At 39.5% G+C, this 24,339-nt stretch overlaps 1 protein-coding gene across 1 annotated transcript in view; it reads right to left on the bottom strand.

The window, feature by feature from the left end:
- Nucleotides 1-23,388, bottom strand: part of camkva (CaM kinase-like vesicle-associated a) — a 54,872-nt gene extending 31,484 nt beyond the window's left edge. Inside the window, exon 1 of the mRNA XM_066663131.1 lies at nt 23,262-23,388. The gene's annotated coding sequence lies outside the window, so the exon portion shown is untranslated. The remainder of the gene's footprint in view (nt 1-23,261) is intronic.
- Nucleotides 23,389-24,339: the final 951 nt, after the last annotated feature.

The raw sequence follows: 24,339 nt of genomic DNA, 5'->3' as shown, positions 1-24,339 counted from the left end.
TGGAATCTGCCCAAAACTCTATGCTTTTGTATCAGTCTCTTCAACCAATGGGAGAATGCTCTCTATCTATGAATGGATCAGGAATTGGACTATTTATAGGAGTATATGGCGTATTAGTTCTTTTCATTTTTCTTTTTTTCCACTCAGACCGCAGAGATAGTGAAGTCACTTCGATCCATCTGTTATTCGTTCGCCTGCCGCTTTGTCCGATGTCATTACACACGGCCTGTCATCTGCCTTTCAGCCAATTTGTACACTTTAGCCAATCTCCAGAAACACAAAACCTTCAGCTCAGCATCCCTCCATCCATCTCCAATGTGCTCGCTGTTGACTCATAAAAGCCAGCCGCTACAGCGAACACAGAGTTTACAAAAGGGAAGAGGGGAGTGCTGCTCAATTAACTTCACTTCATGACTTTCCTGGGCATGCTTCCACGGAAAAGAAAAAAAAAAGCAGAGGGAGGATCGCTTAACGACAAGCACCCGCCTTGTAATAACACGTTTCCCAGGCAACAAAAGGGGTGGGCAACTCTGTAGTGTCTCCGGATTCCAATAACAGATCAGAAAAGACTGATTTTTTTATTCTCACTGCCCTTTCACAAGAATTAGAACTTAACTTTCACTGCGCAAAAGCTACATCACAATCTTGACTGAACTATATGAGGTTTCAATGGAATTAGAACCCATTCAGTGGTGTTTCTCACTGCAGTGCACCAACCTGCATTAGAGGATACATGCAGAGACTCGTACAGGTGAAAAACACCTCTTGGAACTGGTTTGTAATTCATTCATTGTTTCATTTATTCATTGTCTGTAACTGCTTGTCTAATTTAGGATCGTGATGAGTCTGGAGCCTATCCAGAATCACTGGGCGAAAGGCAGGAAAAGTCCCTGGAGGGGGCACCAGTCCATCACAGGGCAACAAACACTCACATATTCCCTCACACCTATAGATACATTTGAGTAGCCAATTCACCTACCAATGTGTGTTTTAGGCCCATGGGAAGAAAACCATCAAACCATTTTGGATTTGTAATTTTAATAGATTTAATTAGTACTTTTAATGTATGTGGAATAAAAACAACAACAAAAAAGTCCAATCAAAACAATAAGGAATAATTTTACATGTTATTATAATTTTATATGTGCTATATTCATAATTGTGATAAAAACAATGATTAACACTGGACTAATAGTAGCCCTATGAGCAAATTCAAACAGCCCATATCCCATCTCCAATTCAGATTTGCAGATATGAATATTGCAAAAATAAATACTGAGCCGGGCCCTTGTGTGGAGGCCCAGAGAGGCTCTAAATGTTCAGATTCTACCTCCCCTTAGTTCATCAAGTGCGGGAAGTGTTGCAGAAGTGTTGCTACCACTTCAGCCAGTGCGCTGACCATGTTCATTAGTCCGGCTTAGCTAGAATTGCATGAACTGACGCATCACCAGATGGGGATGGAAATGTTGACTCTGTAGCAGCATGAACTGAGAAGGCGGGTGAAATATTCATTAACATCTCCATTTCATATTCCCCTTTATATCCACCATCGGATGGCCAGCCGCTCTGGCTGCAGCACCTCTTTGAAACCAGCTGTATAGCCATCAACCATTTTTAGCATCGACTGGAGATCAGCATTTGTTTTGTATTCACTGGAGCTGTATAGACTGAGCAAATAAAGCACATTGACTGCCATCTTCTCTTAAATGCTGGATTGCACTTTCGAGCCAATTGAGTGCCATTAAGAGGGGAAAAAAAAGCTTCGAACTGATAGCGCAAGTTTTCAGGTGTGAAAATGAACTGTAGAGCACTTCACCAAAACTCAACCTCACTAAAAGAGCCATCAATAAAACGGAATAAAGTCTCAAGCTGATTTGTAGCTTTTTCTTTAGAGTTAGCAGCATTTGGCTTTCAGAGACTCTATGAAATTTAAAGTCAGTTCTGAAAGACCTATGCAAAAAAAGAGTTGACAAACAGAGCAATAGAGCTGACAAAAGAGAATAATCTGCCCATTCAGAGTTTAGTCTTAGTGATATGTTTTCAAGATGTTACTATTGTTGATTTACCAGAAACACCTTGTAATATGACATTTTTGCCAGGTTTTGAAACATTTCCATTAATTTCCAACATCTGGAGAATATTAAATAATAGATTTCATATGACATCTTTCATAAATTTTAATCCAGTTTTTATTTATAACCAAATTAGTGGAAAACCTTTTTTACACAGGCCACTTTGCATATGTTTTATCAAATAAATGTTAAATTTAGCAACTAAACAGAAGCTGTGCATTAAAAATTTAAATGTGCAGAAGTGTACTCTTCGCAGAGGTTGTTAACTTTGTGCATGTTATGATTTGAGCAGGAGGGCCATTACTTTTGCATGCAACTGTACCTTTGAAGAAAAAAAGGGTGAAATTCCAGGTTAATTTTAGGATAATGCTGCAGTGATGTTTTAAAGACAGATGTACGAAAACTGAAGCTTTTTGCATGGTATGGGTCCTGGAAAGAGAAAAACACTCAACAGTCATAACATTAAATCAGTGGTCAAGCAGAGTCACACTTCTTTGATGTGTTGCTGTGTTGGTGTCTGGCAGATTAATTCTGAATAATTTATTCTGATTCTCTGCAATTCTGTTAAAATGTTTGTCAGCCCATCTGTCTGTGAATTGGAGCTCAGACACACTTCAGATGAACAGCAAATTTCATTCAGCCACGGTTTCTTATTATGCAGAACTCGCTTACACAAATGTTCTAAGTGTGTGGGCACTAATCTGATGCTGGACATCTATCACTCTGCAAACTTTAACACTAACCCTAACTGACCACATGCGATCTAATTATTCCCTTTAGAAGACACAGTTTAGCAGAAAGAGGTGTGTGTTGAGTTTGGGTTTAATGCGAGACCCGCTGGATGTTACAGTTAGACAAAATGTTCTGTTGATTTCCTCTGAAAATTACTTTACACCTTCTCTATAGAGAATAAACAACCACTGTTATTTACTGGGCCCCCTCCAGGGTGTATTCCCGCCTTGCGCCAATGATTCCAGGTAGGTTCTGGACCCACCGCGACCCTGAACTGGATAAGCGCTTACAGATAATGAATGAATGAATGTTATTTACTGGGGCGGCACGGTGGCACAGCAGGGAGTGTCGCAGTCACACAGCTCCAGGGACCTGGAGGTTGTGAGTTCGAGTCCCGCTCTGGGCGACTGCCTGTGAGGAGTGTGGTGTGTTCTCCCCGTGTCCGAGTGGGTTTCCTCTGGGTGCTCCGGTTTCCTCCCACAGTCCAAAACACACCTTGGTAGGTGGATTGCTGACTCAAAAGTGTCCGTAGGTGTAAGTGTGTGAGTGAATGTGTGTGTGTTGCCCTGTGAAGGACTGGCGCCCCCTCCAGGGTGTATTCCTGCCTTGCGCCCAATGATTCCAGGTAGGCTCTGGACCCACCGCGACCCTGAACTGGATAAGCACTTACAGATAATGAATGAATGAAAGTTATTTACTGAATTTTACTGAGGGAAAAAGTTGCACATTCTCCTGCACATTTCAGCAGGGACATAGTTTTGAGATTTCTGGACTTTTAATGAAATGGCTATGACCTGCTTTGGTCGAAATACAAGGATCCAACATCACACCAGTATTCTCCCCATGTCTAAACAGCCCAGTTAAGAACGGTCGGTTTTAGCGTCCGTTCCTTTAAATGACATTCACCCTGACACGAGCGCACAGCAGTGAGGAGCAAGGAGCAGAATCTCTTGTTTTAAGTCTTTTTCGCTTGGTTCTCCTTGTCATTTTTGCCTATTGTACAGAGTACTCTTAATTCTCCATAACCTTTTGGTTTGTTTTACACAGTTTAACATCCCACATGAATGCAGGTGGAGTGACAATTCTATAGTGTCTGCAAAACTATTTAATCTCCATTGCCAATGAACTTTAGCAAAACTGACAAACTTTCAGAAATAATTCAATAGCATTGTTAAGAGCAATTAAAAGTTAATAGAAGAGATTGCTGCTTGCACAAACAAGGAAAAGTAAAAAACGACGGCAAATGTCTTGAATGTTCCTACTGCACTACCTGGATGTGGCAGAAAGAGTAACATATCTCCAGATTCCTGAGGAGGCATGTGGTCAAAAACCCTCAAGAGCCTGCAAATGACCTGAAGCATTGAGGTTTCCGTTTGTACAGTCAGGAATATACTAAACTCTGAAGGTCTCCAAGACCAAACTCCAAAATGTGCACCTCTACTGACACAAAGCACAAGAAAATTCAGCTCCAATGTTCTCAGAGCCACATAAATAATCCACAGAATTTGGGGATTCTGTTTTGAGGAGAGATGAAAATAAATTCTGGAACTTTTCAGGCCTATGGATCAGCGGTGTGTCATGAGGAGGAAGAATGAAGCACAGCCTGCCTACAGTGGATCATGGCCATGGCTCGGTGATGCTCTGGTGCTGCTTTGCTTCCTCTGGCACAGGAAACCTGCAGCGTGTGGGGGGGTAAGATGGATTCAATCAAGTATTAGGAAATCATAGGAGAAAACATCTTGCGTCCTGCTTGAGCATCACTGGACCTTCAGCCAGGGCAATGATTCCAAGAAGATCTCAAAATCCACCAAGAACTGCTTTCAAAAGATGTCCTGGAAGATTCTAGAGTGGCCAACACAGTCTCCTGACTTGAACCCCAAAGTAAAGCTTTGGTAAGATTTAAAGAAAGAGGTTGCAGCACACAAACCCAAGAACATTAGTAAACTAGAGGCCATTGTATTGGGGTCAGTATACTCTGTCTATTACGACACTCTCCTCATGGAGCGCTCCTACTGGAGGATATTGCCCATTAGATTATTTAATTGTGCATTCCACCATGTCTCCAGGTTTCCTTGCCACAATGGCATACCTCTGTCGTAATGAAAACGAAAATAACACAGCAGAGCCATGGCCCCAGAGGTCAAGTTATCTGAATCGAGGGAATGTAGTTACCATTTAAACTCAGCTCGGCAAGCTCAGTTGTACCATACTGAAGTTTTTTTGTTAGGGCACAATATTGTAAAAAATTTCTCATATCAATAAGAAAATTAGCTATGCAAATTTCAGTACATGACACCTACATGACGCCATGATGAAATACACATGAAAGTTGACTCTCAGCTTATCACTGGTAAACATGTCCACTACCTGAGGATTGGATTCAGTTCAGCCACCCCTCTGAACAGCTCAGCAACACTGAGATAAATAACTGACTCATTGCACAGACTTAGGAGTATACTCAGGCTTTAGCTGGAACTTCAGTGTTTGTAAAGAAGCTGATATTTCAGTTCTTCTAATGAATTAATATATGATCAGCCAGAGCAGAAGTAAAAAAAAGTAACTACATTCTAACTAGTGTGTCCTCAAAATATAACCTGCTCTGAGTATAATTTTTCTGAATATGTGTATTCAAAAACATTCTGTATATCCAAAATTATATCATTGCTGACTGAACAAACACTGTATCTCCAAAAAATGCCTTACCTGATAATAGAAGGCAATGCAAAAGGGTCTTTTTGGGTTTTTCCTACTTATCATGAACTTTCCATGAAATATTTGTAATATAAAATAACAGCCGGTGTTTTTAAGTTAAAAACAATAAAGTATATCAGTTTGAAAACATGTATAATCTCCTATGCACTTGTTGAGCCCAAACACAACAGCATACACTGATTATTTTACATGGCAGAGAAAGACTCTGGTGCATCTGGTGTTTATATATTGTAAAATATCTCATTTAAAACTGGAGATAAACAGACAAGAGTATCCAGTCCCAAATGTATGATGCTATTAGACTCTGTTTGCAGGAAGGTGGCTTACTGCATGTCACCGACATTAATTGGCACCCGTGGGAATAGTGTGGCAGTAACGGCATTGTACTCAGCACTGAGATTTGACTTTAATCCTCGGAGGATTTGCTGGCGATTATGATTTCATGTCAGGGTTTGAGTGCAGGCGTGTAAAGGCTAGGGACAGACTGAATCTTCCACATAGGCGACAGCTATAATTAAAACAGAGCTTTCCTTTATTTAAACACAGATTTAAATAGGCCATGGACAGACTGGTGACCAAAAAAGACATTCTCTTGATTATGTATCTGTGCTTTCTAATGTATCATAATGACAACTCATGAGATCAGAGACCGGGTTATCAGTAATGTTTGGCTCCTTGGACTTAGAAGGATGGTATCTTAATAAAAAATAAAATAAATAAATAAATAAATAAAATTATTTTCATTCTGTTGATAATGTAAGGTCCAAAATGGGAATCCCAGGTCTAAGCTGGATTTTGCAATAAAAGAAATGAAGGTGATTTTCAAAACTGCTGTTGTCACACCTTATGACAGAGGCATTCAATCTGTCTGTCACACCCCACTAGGGTTGAGTGTGAGGTTGCAAAGTTAATATTCATTATATTCATTATATTTTCTGTTCATATAACAACAAAAAAATGAGATGCTATTGTCTTCATGTGCTGCTTTATAGTTTATTTTATTTGCCTGTTAATAATACACAATATAAATCAAGGAATGATTTGACCTGTTTTTTATGCCGTAGTTTACATAGTGACAAGTTTGAAGGGGTCCCCAAAAAGTTGGCAATGAGGGCCTCTGGAGGAAAAATGTATGAATCTTTGCACAAAACTCAAAACAAAAGTCCAAAGCCCATTAGTTTGTCTGAATATCACATGATCCTCTGAAGTGAGAGCATTTTGGGTGCAAAATATGAAGTACACTACGAGCGGGATAGCACTGTGGCGCATGGCAAAACCTTGGCAAAATTCCTCCCTAACAAGCTTGGTCCAGTGTGGGAGGGAAGTTAGCAGCATGGCGCATGTTTCGTTTGGAACATGTTTCATCTTTAACTGTTCCCGCAAGGGGTCAACACAGCAGATCACCCACCAACCCGGACAGTGACCCTCACACACAGCTTGGCACAGTTTCTACGCAGGGTGCCCTTACTGACGCAACCCTCCCTTTTCACCAGGACTAGGGCTTGGGACTGGCACAAGGAGCGCACAAGCTCCACTGCTTTGGACGGGCAGGGGAGAAACCCCCACGTCCACACAGCCAGTGAAACAAGGCAAGACCCATGGTGCCAGAGCTGCCTTGCTTACTTATAAAATCTATCTAGTGATATTCATATTTATATTTTTCAGCATCCTCTTAAGTGTCATTTGAGGGAAAACATATTTGGCTTGGTACTGTTTTGTTAAACTTAGGAATTCCAAATATGGGAATGAAGATGAGGGCCTTAAACCAGTAGCAATACATTCTGTACTGTGAGTATCTTGAGTCATCACAGGGGGCATGTTGTCTCATTTTCTGTGAAGAAAACTAGACCTTCTTTCTTCACTGCAGACCTCAGTTGTAAAACTAGAATAATGTTGTTTGCCAAGAGTGCTAAAAAAAGGCATAACAACAGGCATGACAACAGTAACTCTCCTCTGACACGCCTCTTTCAGTTATTTGAGTCACTGGAACAAAAATGGCTTTCTGAGAAAAGACAAATAGATGGGTGCCCAGAAAACAGGCATGGCCAGCAGGAAAACAAAAATCATTTTCACACGGCTGCCATTGGGAAATCATCCAGAAAATGCATTGTTAAAACCACTTAACGTATAATGAGCACAGATATCACACTTTAAAGCACGTAAAGAAAGTATTAAGATCTGCAAGATTGAGGTCTGTTGTCTTATGGTTTGGAATGTGGTTGCGAATCATAAACAGTGTCTCAGGATCTTATGAGGAAAAGCTGACAATGTCGGATTATGAGGACTAAAGTTACTCCATTAAACTGATACATCAAGTAGCAGAGTCATGTTTCCATTACTGTTGTTTATTCTCCTTTAAAACAGCAGACTAAACCTGGCAGTGATTTTTGTTCATACTGAATATGCACAGCATGAAGAAAAGGGTGACCTAAAAACTAAAAAGATTTTCAGATGGCACTGATCCGAAACCCAGGATCAGAATCTGGCAGATAACAGCAGAAAATGCCATTCCTGTTTTCAGACTGAAAAAAACAAACCAATCAGATCGCACTCTGGAACAAATCCTGTCTGAAATAGCACTGAACGATTTGCAGAGTAAAACAAGGCACAACAAAACAAAGGAGGTCATAACAGTATTAGTATAAACACTGATCCATCACAAGATAACTACTGACCGGTGACGTAAATAACATTGAGGATCTCGTGACAATGGCTTGAAGTTAATCTTAAAGGCAAGTAAAAAAAAAGGCAAGCATAAGGATCCGAGCCACTCTGACAAGGGCTGAACTGTGATGGTCATATTGGTCCAAAGAAGCACAGCCGGTGAACTGGTGACATGATCATGGGTACCCAAGGTTTGTTGTTGCACATGGAGAGCAAAGACTAGCCCATCTGCTCTGATCTCACAGATGAACTAATGTACCACAAACTGCGGAAGAAATTAATGCTGATTTGGACTGAGAGGTGTCAGAACGCACAGTGCTGTGCAGCTTGCTGCCTATCAGGCTGTGTGCCCATGCTGACCCTTTGCTTCACATGCATCAATGAGCCTTGGATACCCACAACCCTCTTGCTGGTTCATCAGTTGTCCTCCATGGACCGCTTGTGAGCCCCCTTCCCCTGCCCTTATGATGCCTCCTTCCACAGCATCCTGACTGACCATTCAAGGGACTGTTTTAGCCCTAACGTACTTTATGCCTGTTTATTCATCTCCTACAGCATTACTGAGTAGGGTTGGGTGGTATAACAATAATACCATACCGCTGTATTTAAAAATGTGTACGGTATCTCAAAATGATGGTAGTATTTATATGTTGTAATAAAGTATGTATGTGGTGTGTTAACTTTCTGTTCTGTGTCTTTAAGAACGCAGCTAAAATGTTCATGTGCATTTAAGAGAGCCACAGGGAGGGGGCGCTGTGGGAGCTCAATGACTGCTGATGTGATGGTCTGAAAACAGGTGGAGAAAAGCACACGCTCGCTAGCCCACTGCAGTTGTACGTTTAGTGCTGAGTTTGGGTTAAAAGAGAGAGGAAGATGGCTGTAAACAGACAAAATTCTCAGAAAACCCTTTACTCGACTTTGTGCTCACAGGTATATGGCTTTATCCTCTAGATATGCGTGTTTGGAGCCTCAGTTCACTGAAAAATGTGCTGTGGTGTGCATGTAAACCACCAAGTGCCTGTTAGCGCCAGCTGTGCTTCTTCTAAACAGTGTACAACCGTCTTATTTTGCTTATTTCCAAACTGTTCTGTTCTATTCCTCCAGCCCCAGTTGCTAAAATCTGCTCACTCAGACACGGGGTTTTTATCGTCAACACGTGCGTCGATGTGCACTGTCGGGCTAAATTCACTTTACTTTTTGCTCACAGATATAAGCAGCGCCACCTGACAGAGCACCCCCCCCCCCCTCATGGTAATACCTTATACCGCGATAATTTTTTGAGACCATCCCTACCCTGTAACATCTTCAAAACATACGTTTTAATTTCACATTACACATAACTCTTTATCATTATCAGTTCTTTTTACAGCTGTTGTATTATTTGTTGTGTTTTCTGGTGTCAATGAGTAGAGAATGGGTTCCCCTTTAAGTCTTATGCCTTTTTCACAAATGAATTCCATAGAATTTCCAGAGAGACTCTGTAATATCAGGTCTGGAGAAGTCACAGAGCTGTCCTTTCACACATGTAACCCACAGCAGGAGGTTTTCTGTGTCGTGCACACCCTGTCTGCAGGAAATGAAATGCATGCTTTAGGCATGGAGCATCGCCTGTGAAGGAGAAACTCAGCCGACTTGAATTTTATCTGAAATCTAGGTGCTAAGAGGATAAAGTCAGAGTAATGTCCAGGAAAAATGTTGCTGGTGTTTGCCTTCACACAAGTTCTTCAAGTTTTTCCTGGTAAATTCAGTAACATATCTGTATTATGTGCACTATGCGGCTGAGGGAGTTTATCAACGCCATTGTTGCCCTTGGCTTGTTTCAAAAGAGGCTTGAATCAGGATCATTGTAAAGGTGCTTTTATTTTAAGATATACAACATTATTATTACTGCATTAATTGCTTCAAAATACCTGCTGTGTTGGAGATCCTCCAAAACATTATGGCCATCACAACTGGGCTGTTGCCAAAGTTACTCAGTTCCTTACGCTTGCCCATCTCTTCTGCTGTAACTGTTCACATGCTACATACTATATCCCACCCATCAACACGTGCCAGTGTAACCAAATAATCAGTCATACACCTTAGCAGTAATTTAGATTTTTTGGCTGATTGGTTTATTTACCTTATATTTTATAGTACAATTGTTTATTACTATTTAAAAAAGGGACTTCTTCATAAAGGAATTCTTAATGGAGTTATACTTGGAGTATTTGTTTATCTCACCCTACAGTTGCAGAGTGTCTTTTACACTTTTACAGCACTGTCATGAACTTCACACACCCATGGAGAATGTGCGCAATCGAAAAAAACTTTTCTGATGACATGATATAGCCTATATATTTCTCATTATACACATTGGAACATATTATTACAAGACTGAAAAGTTGTGAGGTTTTTTTGCTGTGCGAATGACAAAGACTAACCAAACTGGTTGGTAAGAGATTTGTTTGCAAAAACAACATCTTGAAAAAGTCTGTAAGACAAGGATAACATTACAGTTTACAAAGCAATCATTCCTAAATAATACTAGCAGGAATGTACAATCTGCTGTCCAATATCTGTTGTTTGCTTAGCCCACCTCAAGATGTCTGGCTAGTTATTCAAGCTCTGTGGAAATAAGCTGACTTGCTACTCCCTATGTTATTCACTATACAGTGCACTATTATGAGGAAATTAATTTAGAATGGTAGTGAATGATTTCGGGCATTACATCATTTGGGTTTTTAGCAAAAATAACAGTGGATTATGGGTATCCACTATCCACAGTGCTGTGCAGTTAGGTCAAGGGCAGGTGAGGCACTGGACAGACAGGGCCAGGCTTACACACATATGAACCCCAAAGATATTAAATTATTAAATACTCAATAACTTGGTTTGATTAGGCAGTGGTATTTTTCCAATGAATATCACATTCTTAATGCCCTCACAGCCTGTTTGCAATGCATTTTATTCCCTGGTTGTCTGTGTTTTTGAGTGTGGTCTGTGTAGGATCTAAGCCTGATTTTCCTTATCACAATTTGGAAAGTTGTGAGATGGACCAAGAAGAACTTGTTAAATTTTCAAACGGCACTGACTCGCACAGGTGCCTGTGATGGCCCTTGTTGCCAATAAATTTCAGTTTGTTCACTTCACAACACAAAAGAAAATATATATTGCATGGGCTTACATTTATTTATAAATGAAAACCCTATGCCTCTCTTTCTGCAGAAAGATGTATGATATTTTGTTATCAAGGCACAGGTAATAGCTGCCTCTTGTGGTACTTTTTTTCATTGTCGTTTAATCAATAGCCTAAATATCATTTGCACATTTGAAATAAATTACCCAGACTAAGCAAAATGATGGCACAAAAACAATAGCTGTCCAAACAGCGTATTGCTCATAATCACACAAATACAAGTTGAACATTTATTCCCCGCACACAATTTTAACGGGATTGCACACTCCGAGGTGAGGCACTTCACAGTGTCTTCCCAGGAATAACAGCCAACCTCTACAAAATCACTGATTTTGACAAAAAAAAAAAAAAAAAAAAAAAAAAAAAAAAAGATCAGAACAATAGAGAAATTACATTTATAACAGAGAATAAAGCATTGTTTTAAAAATTATACTTTCACATTTATTTACATTTATTTTTATTTGAGTAATGCAAGTGAGGACTGCACGTCACATGGGTTATACACTACCTTTTGCAATGCACTTTGGGATTGTTTGAGTGCACTACCCAACTCCAAAACGGCGGAACCCCAAAGTATTGCACTATATATTGAAAAGGTCACAATTTTTAAGTTTATGAACACTAACTCATACAAAGCCTACTAGTCAGAAGTACTGATGCTTAGTTTAATTTTTGACAGTGCACACTATAAATTACAATTATAATTTATTTATTATTATTATTTATTTTATTATTATTATTATTTAATTATTATCATTGTTTTAAATCTGGTCTTATTTGTGAATGGTGTCCCTTGTATTGTGTGTGCTGCTATGTGTCTTAAAGGTTGTGTAGTTGTAAGCTACTTGATACCCTTTAAATTGCCCCTTGGGGATAAATAAAGTATTCTGAATCTGAAAGGAAAACACCAAGCTAATGCAATAAAATCCTTACTAGTCCTTGCTTGGTCATTCTCTCTGACTGAATCTTAAATTTCTTCCTACACTCTATGTAGTGCACAGTGTAAGTCATAAAATAACTTATCCTCATCTGTATTGTATGTCATATTTTTAAAAATGTATTTTAAGTTATAACCTTCACACCACATGTTCAATGTCTGGGTGTAGTAGTCTTAGTTTTATCATCTGTTCAGTGCACTGTGGAGGAAGTAAGGCACTACTTTTTCTCTTCCTCACGTCCTCAGTATTTGTAGGTATTTGTGAATTGTGCAGTAAAGCTTTACACAGTTATCAGTTTGCTGCCCTGCTCCAAAGGTTATGGTGCAGTTTCTGCAGTGCTGATCCCAAAGTAACAACATCAAAGGCTGTATTCTGTATATTACAGGCCACTGGAGCATCACTAAGATTTTGAAGCTCTAATTTAGAAGTAAAAATGAAACTAAGTGTGGCTTTACGATTAGGCAAAGGACCAGGCCCAAAATAATTCCTCCTACACGTTCCACACCCTCTCAGTCCTACTTTCTCGCTTCAGTTTTTTGTGACAAAACATTTATGCGTCCCCCTGCCACTCTGTCACCTGCCTCTTATCAACGACTGCTTTCTCCTGCTGAGTGACAAGGAGCGTCTGCCTTTTGTGCCCACAGAAAAGACACCCAGAATTCCTGCCCAACCTTCTCAGAGTTCACCTCCACTACATCAAACTCAGTTTTGGGTGTGCTTGGTGTAAACAAAAATAGATTTTGAATGCACAGGTTTAAAGCAGCTGGGCAGAATAGTGGATAAAACAGCAGCCTTTTACACTACAGCAAAGAAAGCAAGAAAATCTTAACACCACATATATTTTTCCTCTGAAACATTACTCTACTATTTCCACAGTTTCTAAATTTCACAAAAGTGAGGAGCTAAAGGCAAACCACAGCACAAACTCCCGACTTAATTTGTTTTTCCCTTCCAAAAACCCTGTAGCTCCTTCTTCGTTTTTGACAGACATTCGACTAGAGGAACATGAGGCTGACGTTTTTGTTTATCACCTTCGGTGGTGGATCTTTGAGCGAGTGCTGGATGGGGGTGGAGGTAGGACAGGTGTAATATTATATAAGGGAATGACGGGCACTGCTGAGAGCTCTAGAGAACAGGATGGAGTTTCTGAATAGCTGTAGTGTGGGTGGGTGGTGTACTAGTCTGTAGGCTGCGTTCACACACGCTGTCCAGTGTTTTTTCTAATATCTGTGTGTTCTAAGGGATCCATCATGATCTGAACAAGTCTGACCTTCCATATCAAATCAACTGAATTATATCATGTGAACAACATCATGAAGAATCAAAATGAGAGGGCAGTGAACTTTGTTGTATGAGCAGCATGTCACTAATATCAAACTATCTCTCTGATATTAAAGTTTTAACCACTGAATAATTTATAAATCATGAAGTAAGAGAACATCGACAGTGCAGTGATCCTGCGAGTGCGCATGAATTGTGAAGGATCAAAAATGAGTAGTTGATGCATGGGGAGGGGGGTGGTGTATTAAGTTTATTATACTATGCTGGGGAGCAGTAGCTTATGTCTAGGTTTGTTAAAGGGGTGGGCTATGTATCAGCATTCACAGGAGACAAAAGGAGACAATTTTTGTTATATCTAACAAAAATGTTAGATATAATCTGATTTAGAATCTTTTACATTTTAACTTTTTATTTATCCTTTTTAGATTTACCCTTTGTTTTGGATAGTTTAGTTTAATTCTGTGAAGATTGAGTTCATATAGATACGGTTTGTAGATTTAAGCTCGGCTTAACAGAACTGAAAATCTTTTTCATGTTATTTTTGTACAGCATACTTCACTTCTTGGTTAAGTTTTGTGCTTCACCAAAAATAGTAAATGGAAAATAATCAACAAGAATGACACAATAAGTATTTGAAATAAGATAAATAAACCAAAATGAGCCCATAAAAATTGTGCTCAGTCTCTCAGTCCTACCACACTTTCAGAGAGTAACATCAATGGAGGCCCAATATGCTTGGTGGTCTTGTGACTCCTGCAGGATTCAAATAGTTCCAGGAAGTTGCAGAATACGCAAAGTTAGAGTGACAAACTGCACATTTTGATCTATTAGTCTTCAGTAAATGCATCGATTTACAACATTTCCATAGCACATCAAAATGACTCTGTGTACATAAATATGCTTTAAAGGAATAAAAAATATTGCCTCTATTTCAGGATTGGTGTGAAAATCTGATTGTTATTTGACTTGTAGACATATTTTAGTCTATATCTCAGTCACTCGCATGTTCCTGTTGTTGATTGCTTTGGAAAACTTTTAATTATAATTACAGTAAATCTGAAATAACAGTAAATGTTTTATTGTTTGTAATACTTTCAGAGGAAGGTGAATAGATGTTCATAAACCAGTTAAGATTTGTCTTCTAACACTAAGATCATGGTGGTTTCAGTTAATGTTAATGACTAATGTAAAACCTACGACATCAGATTGGACAGAAGAAGGACCCAAAGGAGATTGGTTTATATGTCATATCAAGCCAGAACATAAATCACATTTGTAACCCACATATTAATATTTTACCATGCACTTATTACCACCATTAATTCATCTGTTAAAAAAAACACTAACACAGAGAAATAATGATTGAATGGTTGAATTCAGTAGAGTGAAGCATTGTTACATTATTAAAAATGACAACAACAAATAAAGTATGTGAACGTTCAAACACTGTATTTCCACATTTCACATAAAGAAAACACCATTAGGAACATGCTTTATTTTTTTTTAAAAAAAGGAACAAAGACAAAACTCAGGGTGTTGAGACTCGATGTGCAGGGGTGTGCTTTCTTACTGTTTAAAAGTCTCAGATACATATTACATAGTTCATTCATCCAGGAGCAAGGGTACGACCCACAACCCCAGGACCCAGGAGCTGTGTGACAGCGGCACTACCTTTGTACCACTGTGCCACCCACGCATTACAATCCTATTTTACATAGTCACAAAAACAATTCTCTTCCTTACTAATGTGTAACCTTAGCTTAACTTGTATTAAAAAAAAAAAACCTTCATTTCACATTCTCCACTCAACTCTACAATCACTCGCCCAGTTATTTACTTGTTAGTATTTAACAAATACTCCGCCCCAGCCATCATCATGCTAGAATAATTTTTCTCTAATTCCCCAACGGAAATAAGTCATGAAATAACCTTAAGAGAAGGTAATTGCAGGCTGTTCGTTGTTAATAATGTGCTGCTTACTTTACTCAAAAAGTACTTAAGTACTTATAGCCTACTCAGTTAACTGTTAACAATCCCCAAATACACTAATTTAGTGTGGAAATCCTCTAACCTGCTTTAACACACGTATTAATTGGATACAGATGTGATGATAATATAAAATCTCATTCTGTTAAAGTCGTGGCCTTGAGGTTAGAGAAGTGAGCTAGAGGCCAGAGGGTTGCCGGCACAATTCACAGCTGAAATGCCCTTGAGCAAGGCACCTAACCCCCAAACTGCTCTCCGGGTGCTGAGGTGGTTGGCAGCCCCCTGCTTCACTGCCCCTAGTGTTTGTGAAGAATTACGAATTGCTCACTAGTTTGTGTGTTCACTGCCATGAATGGGTAAAATGCAGAGAAGCAATTTCCCTAATGAAACACATCTCTCTCTCTCTCGGCTATTTTTTACTTTCATGTTTGTGTTTTGTTCCACACTTTTCACACTTGTTTATTTATTTTTACTAAACTACCAGCAGAGGTGGGAAACAACTCTCTTGTCTGACTTTTCTGCAGACAAGCGAGGCAGTGCTAAGCTCCGAATGCTTAACCTCTAGACTGCTGATGGATTTTGAACATGATCTGAGACAACATGTTCCTACATAAAAACGTATATAGGTGCCAGTCCCATGTAAATAGTTTCTGGAACACAGGCACTCCAAATATGAGAGGTGCTGGAACTTATTCCAGAAGGATCTGGCTGAAATTAAGCACTGGTTACACCAATCATAAAACAAGTAAACAACATCTCAGAGGACACCAGATCACTCACTGGGGATTGCTAGCCTATAAGAGCCCAGGAAATAGAAAAATGACCTCTACAGTACTGTGCCATGGTCAAAACATGATGGACTTCCAGCTCTCACCATCAGATAAACAGAACCTAAAGCTTTCATCTTTTAGAGTCAGAAGAAAAAAAAATCAAGTTTCAGTGTCTAATCTAAAAGCACACACACGTGTTTGTGTCCATCTTTCCAACTGTTGATAACTCAACACTGTGGGTCTGAAAGGTTGTGGCGCTGTCAATAAGCCCTTACTGACAAAAGGATATAATCAAATTAAAAACGCTACTGATGGGTCTATGATAGGGATGGGCAGTATCTACATTTTTCATTTCATCAAATCGTCTGAAAATATTAACATGGTATACAGTATTTCCATGTGAAGTGTGTGTGTGTGTGTGGGGGGGGTAAAAATAAAGGTAAAAATGCACTCCTGAGAGAGCAAAGTTTAGCAACTGGTGCTGGAGGGAAAAAAATATAAAAAACAAGACAGATTAATTAAAATAACAATGTAAGGTACTACACTGTTTTTTTAAGCATAGCAGACATTTGTGGTTTAGCACACCACAGAAGGTGGAATTTCCAGCTAACTCAACTCAAATCACACATATTTAGAGGATAAAGCCTCATACCTGTGAGCACAAAGTGGAGTGAAGAGTCTTCTGAGTATTTAGTCTGTTTTTTAACTTCTTTCCACATGCCCTCATGCTGAGATACTGATAGGATTGGGCGGTATAACAGTAATACCGTATACCACAATATTAAAAATGTGGACGGATGGTGTGGTATGCCAAATTTCTGTTCTGTGTCATTAAGTACACGGCCAAAGAGTTCATTCATGTGCATTTGAGAGCCACAGGGAAGGGTACTCTGGGAGCTCACTGACTGGTGATGTCACACACTGAATACGGGGGGAGAAAGAACACAAGCCCAGTTGTCCACCACAGTGGTGAGTTTAGTGCCGAGTTTGGGTTAAAAAAGAAATGAAGCTAAAAACAGACAAAATGCTCGGAAGACCCTTCACTCGACTTTGTGCTCACAGGTATGAGGCTTTATTTTGGCGTCAAAGTGGGTTCTAAAGTTCTGAGAACCAAAAACCAGAATCTATAAATAACAAATGATATTTTGTAATTGAGAAAATCATCATTAATACTGAGATTTATAAAAACAGGTTTGTAAACAGAACATATCTGTATGTAATCGTCTATTTTGAATTTAATATTCTTGAAAAATCTGTTTTCGCTTTCATTCCGCCTATTCTCAGTTGTGCTTCTCAGTCTTGCTGTCGCCTCCAGAAGATTCTCGCTTTTGACTGTGGGAGGATACCTAGACAGTCATTGGCTGCTGAAGTTAAGCCCCACCCACCCATTCTGCGCACCCTAGATTAACCAGTTAGTAGCCTTACTCTAAGCCTCTATGACGAACAGTGCATTATTAAAAGACAATCGTTAAAATAGTTGATATGGCTTACCTGTGTTTGCCGGTTGGCCATTTTTCAATCAGGGTAAGATTGGTGTGCTCTCGCTGACGTAGCGGTGTGTACATAATGGGCTGGGTAGGCGTGGTCTAACTTCAGCAGCCAATTACTGTCTAGAAACCCCATCCCCAAAATATAAAGCGAGAAACTTCTGGAGGCGACAGCGAGACTGGGAGAAGGGCAACTGAGAAAAGGCTGAATGAAAGCGAAAACTTATTCTTTAAGGATATTCAACTCAAAATAGACAATTGTATACAGAAATATTCTGTAAATATAAATGTAATGTTTTGGTTACAGATTCTGTGTTTTGGTTCTCAGAACTTATTTTGAAGCCATATTTTATCCTCTAAATATGTGTGATTTGAGCCTCAGTTCACTGGATAATAATCTGCTACGCTGGCCTGTTATGCCTCTAAACAGTGCATAGCCTGTCTTATTTTGTTTATTTTTAAACTTTTCTGTTCTTTTCTTCATGGTACTACTGTATACCATGTTAATATTTCGAGATGATATGACAGTATGAAAAATGTGAATACCACCCAACCCTACATACTATGCACAAATACAATGTTACACGGTATTACTGTTATACTGCATATTGTAACCAACTTCATACTGCAAGAGACTGTATGTGAGTCCATAAAACTACCTTTCATTTTCATTCAAACCCACAACCCGAGGACCCTGGAGATGTGTGACAGCGACACATAACTACACGCAAATGTTTCAAGACATTTCTTATAACAGACCCCAAATTTGTTTGAAGTTTGTTCTCCTCTGCTGCAGTAACAGCTCCTACTCTTCTTTAAAGTCTCCTTACAAGGTGTTTTTCTATGGACAACATACAATATTTGTGCAGTCTGCAAACATTTGACTTCAGATTAAGTGAGTGAAGGGTACATTTTTGGAGGTGAAGAATAGTGAATCTCAAAATATAAGGCTAACTACTATCACTTTGGTGAAATATTTGAATCAAAATCAGTTCTGAAACTTTGTGTCCTATCTGACAATAACATCAGACTTAAAATACTACTGAAAATAAACTGTTTTAAATTGAAGCACTTCACTAAGTTTAGGATATTGAGCTCAAATTGCTCAAACATTTGCGACCCCACAAGAATAACACAACAATCAACATCTTCACAGTGTGGGTGTGTACAGAACTGGATCGTATTCAGTCTGTTTCTTCCACATGATTCCTCATTCAGATTTTTCTATAAACATCAAAATAGCATGATATTTAGCAGATGTTCCTGTCTATAAAATTCCACCCTACTGACCAGTAAATAATAGAGTGAGTGTGATGGAATTTACTTTGAATAAAATCCAGGGTATGGGACTCTTAACTGACATTAGCAATATCATAGAAACAAATTGCCATATGTTATGTCATGTAAATATTTATAATATATGGTGCAAGAGCTTTTAAAAAACAACTATTTTTATAGAACGTTTCTTTCTGATGGGACAATGATTAGTAAGCTTGGAAGCAAATGGCTCTTTTTCAGCTGCGCTATTCAACAGTAGGCACTTATTGGCAATTTAACAAAAACGGTGAATCATCATCCTGTTAATGACTGGAATTAAGTAAATGCCACTAGCTCTCAGCTCTCTGCCACAAACAAACTGTTCAAAGACAAGTACAGGACGTTATGTCACTAGAAATAAAAACACAAACAAATACCAGTCCGTTTGAGTGTGGTAGAGTGAATGTTATGATGTGCAAACAATATCACAATTAGGGATGGGCGCTATCCACATTTTTTTTGCACCGTCCCAAAATATTAATGCGGTATATGGTATCTCCGTGGGTGGGGTGGAGGGTGCACTGTCAGGCTGCATGAGCCTCATATCTGTGAGTGTGGGTCGAGTGAAGGGTTTTCAGTGCTGTACAGTTCAGCTCAGCACAGTCCAACAGTGCACAACGACACATGTGATGACGATAAAAAAACATATCTGAGAGAGCAAATGTCAGTGAAATTTCATTGAATTTCAGTGCTGGAGGAAGTTAAGAAATAACACAGCTGGCCAACTAACAAGGACTTATGATTTACCACACCACAGCAGATGATTTTCCAGCAAACCGAGGCTGAAAACACACACTTTTAGAGGATAAGGCCTCATAGCTGTGAGCACAAAGTCAGCTGACGAGTCTTCTGAGTATTTTGTCGGTTTTCAGCTTCATTCCTCTCTCTTAACCCAGGCTCAAAACTGCGGTTGCTACTGGGCTTGTGTTTTATTTTATTTTTTCTCCCCACACGTTTTCAGGGTGTGACATCACCATGTCCCTCTCCATGTTTCTCCCATTAATGCACATACATTATCTTTTTGGCATATAAATTATTTCTATAATATATATATATACACATTTACTTAGATGTAACTCTATATCTTCTACTCTTCTGGAATCTCTTAAGACTAGATGTGATTTAGACATTAATTAGAGTATTAGTAAGGTTGGGTAATGATGAATGATCAGTTCTGGAAATCATTATAAAAATATGGGATCAAGTGCAATCACTTCAGAAAGTGCAGTTCCAATGTTTCAATCCATGGGGGCTTTATAACCAAGACGTTAGGCCCATGAGCGGTTGCTCCAGAGCTTCCCATTCCTTTGGGAATAGTTTTCGATGGAGGTTTCACAACCTTTGTGTGCACAATTTAACATCTGTGTAAGTGATGTGTGCAATAACCTACGATTGTCTTCTGCTAGAACAAAACGTTGTATCTCAAGAAATGTAACTAACAATAATAATAAAAATAATAATAATAATAATAATAATAATAAGAAGAAGAAGATGGACACAAAGAAATACATTTTGAATTTAAGGCAGAAATAACAAAAATTTATAACTAAAATATTTAGTCCAAGAATTGTTATTGAAACATTTATTTCTAAATTTTAAATTTGTTCCTACATTTTGAAATTGACACTGAATACAAAAATCCATTTTCAGTGAATAAAGAAGCTTAAATATTTAACCAGTTGACTTATGTGCCATGATTTTAACAAACAGTCAAAGCCATGGCGGCACATTCACTTTATAAACCTGTAATATTACAACTACATTCTATAACAGGCAGGTTCAGACAGACAGGATTTCTTGGGTCATAAACCAAAGTAACCAATTCCAAAAAGCTTCAGGTAAGAGGCAGAGAGGTGGGCAAAGTCAGAGATGGGGCTAACTGTATATTCATAGACCACCATGCTGAAGAAGCATTAAGTTACACTTGTAAATAACATATAAATGGGTCTTTCTGATGAACACAGGTGAGATTTGAAGGGTTTGAATATTCTATGAATATAGGACTTCATAAATACACTGCTCAAAAAAATAAAAGGAACACTAAAATAACACATCCTAGATCTCAATGAATAAAATATTCCAGTCAAAAATCTTTATTCATTACATAGTGGAATGCATAGAGAACAAATAACATAAAAATGATCAATGCAAATCAAAATTATTAACCCATGGAGGTCTGAGTTTAGAATTTAAACTCAAAATAAAAGTGGTAAATCAAAATACAGGCTGGTCCAACTTCAGTGGAAATTCCTCAAGACAAGTTCAAAGGACAGTCTGTGGTGCAAAGTGGCGTTGGTGGATGATGTCCCAGATGTGCTCGATTGGGTCCAGGTCTGGGGAAGGGGTCAGTCCATAGCCTCAGTGCCTTCATCATGCAGGAACTGCTGACACACTTCAGCCACATGAGGCCTAGCATTGTCATGCATCAGAAGGAACTCAGGGCCCACTGGACCAGCATATGGTCTCACAATGGATCTGAGGATCTCATCCCGGTACCTAATTGCAGTCAGGGTACCTCTGGCTGGAACATGGAGGGCTGTGCGGCCCTCCAAAGAAATGCCTCCCCACAGTGACCCACTGCCAAACCGGTCGTGCTGGAGGATGTTGCAGGCAGCAGAAGGTTCTCCACGGCATCTCCAGGCTCTGTAACGTCTGTCACATGTGCTCAGCTTGAACCTGCACAGGGCGCCAGTGGTGAATCTGTCAATCTTTGTGTTCTCTGGCAAATGCCAATCGCCCTGCACAGTGTTGGGCTGTACGCACAAGCCCCACTTGTGGACAACGCGCCCTCATACCACCTTCATGGCATCTGTTTCTGACATGGACATCAGTGGCCTGCTGGAGGTCATTTTGCAGGGCTCTGCCACTGCTCCTCTTGTTCCTCCATGCACAAAAGAGTAGGTAGCGGTCCTGCTGCTGAGTTGTTGCCCTCCTACAGCCCCCTCCACGTCTCCTGGTGTTCTGGCCTGTCTCCTGGTCTCTCCTCCATGCTCTGGACACTGTGCTGACAGACACAGCAAACTGATGCGCCATCTTGGATGACCTGCACCACCTGACCAATATCTGTGGGTTCTAGACACCACCTCATGCTTCCTCTAGGGGCGAGAGCACTGACAAAATGCAAAAGTGACCAAAACATCAGCCAGAAAGGATGAGAACAGAGAAATGGTCTGCGGTCACCACCTGCAGCACCACTCCTTTATAGGGAGGTTATCTGACTAATTGCCTCTCGTTTCTACCTGTTGTCTGTTCCATTTGCACAACCGCAGGTGAAATTGATTCACAGTCAGTGTTGAACGGGTTGATTTCACAGAAGTGTCACTGATTTGGAGTCACATTGTGTTGTTTAAGTGTTTCCTTTATTTTTTGGAGCAGTGTATATTTGCATGTCAAGGAAATTGTTTTATTTCTCTAGATAGAGAGGAATATTAAATGTGGTTAGCTATTTCACTGTTTATAAGGATATAAGTGAATGTGGGATTAGAGAACGTGTTGATGTTGGCTGTGAAAACCTGACCTGACTTCACTCGCTCACTGTAATCACCTCAGCGACCTTTGTCTTTCTGAATGTGTAAAACATGCGGATAAACTACTACAGCACTACAGAGAAGCCAAAAAATAAAAATAAAAATCAGTATCACTGGGCAATTGTCTTAGGTCTTAATAGGTTTAAAGTGTAAACTGTAGACCTTTTCAGAATAATGTAATATAATTACTAATGATTAACTCATTAATTCGTTTTGTGGAGCGTGTGGAAGTTGTTGTTGCTGCAGTTTCTCACAGTTAAACAATGAAGTACCGAAAAACACAACAACAGAACGTATTTAACACTAATAAAACACGATGACCAAAATGTCATTTAACACTATACAGAGACATTAACTCGTTCAAATTTGTCCCTTTTGTGCTTCCGTCGATAGGGTAAAGCTTAACGTATATTTATGGAGAAATGTAAACCTATGAAAGTGGAACGAAACAAACGAGAAGCGTTAGGAACTGCTTGAGGTTGAGGATGATGCAGGTAAATGGATACATATCTCAACCAAACCCTCCAATATTACAAATATATAAAACGCATCGCCCCTCGTTTCTAACCGACGGAGAGAGACGCTGACTTCACTTACCGGAGTAGTACTGCGCCTCGGTGTAGAAACACAGCTCTATCCACAGACACGGCGCTTTCTCCTGATTCTCTTTTACTCTGAGACGCTCTTTACGCTTCTCTCTGGAGATATTTCCACTCCTCTCCACTTCACTACAGCACTGAGCCACAGTAACTTCCACTGAGTGAGGGATGTATGTGTTCAAAGAAACAAGCGCATCTCTCTCTCTCTCTCTCTCTCTCTCTCTCTCTCTCTCTGTGTGTGTGTTTCTTCTCACTCTCCTTCCCCTCCCTTCCCTTCTTTCTGTTTATCTCTTTCCTTTTTCTCTTTCTTGATTTGTCTGGTTGTTCTTCAGTATTTTAATGTTTTTCATAAGTTTTCTTTGAAATATTTTTTTCTGTAATTATTTAGTCTTTTGCTTTCTCACTTAGTTTTTCATCTTTTTTTCATATTGCTGCATTTGGACACAATTCTTTGAGCACTGTTTTATAATCCAGTGCCCTGCATGTAGCTCCTTACCATGGATGTGTTTTTTAAAAAAATTTAAACCCAAAGTTTACATCAGAACAACCATAAAACAATGCATCTTTCCCTGCAAACATCTCCCAAAAAACACCCAGTATTTATGCAAACAATGCCCCATGTCACACTGCAAAATGTGTAAAGCAGTTAGTTCCTTGTTGCTTAACAATGCCACTGTGGAATTGTCTTAAAGACTATTAGTGACATATTATGGTTAATAAACCAGCTACAGCGTGTTCTCTCTGAGTCTGCGTGGGTTTCCTCTGTGTTCCTTTTACAATCCAAAGACGCTATTTTGACCAAGCTATCTTGACTGGTTGTGTGAACATTGCTGCAGGTGTGTGTGACTTAGTGAGTAATGGCCTACCCCCCTGTCCAGAGTGTGCTCTGGGTGGGCTCCAAACCCACCGCAGCCATGATCAAAGTTAAGAAGTTACAGAAGATGAATGAATTAACCACTGTAGTTACCAAATTGCGGAAAAGCCTGGAACAAAATCAAACCAGAGCAGTGGGAGAAACCGGTGATGTCTCCAGCAGGACAGATGTGCTAAAGTCACTCAGAGCAAGGGCATAACCC

The sequence above is a fragment of the Hoplias malabaricus genome, chromosome 3 (assembly GCF_029633855.1).
Source record: "Hoplias malabaricus isolate fHopMal1 chromosome 3, fHopMal1.hap1, whole genome shotgun sequence".
In the NCBI taxonomy this organism is placed as follows: domain Eukaryota; kingdom Metazoa; phylum Chordata; class Actinopteri; order Characiformes; family Erythrinidae; genus Hoplias; species Hoplias malabaricus.
Note: the sequence above shows the minus strand (reverse complement) of the source record. Positions and strands in the feature narration are given on the sequence as shown.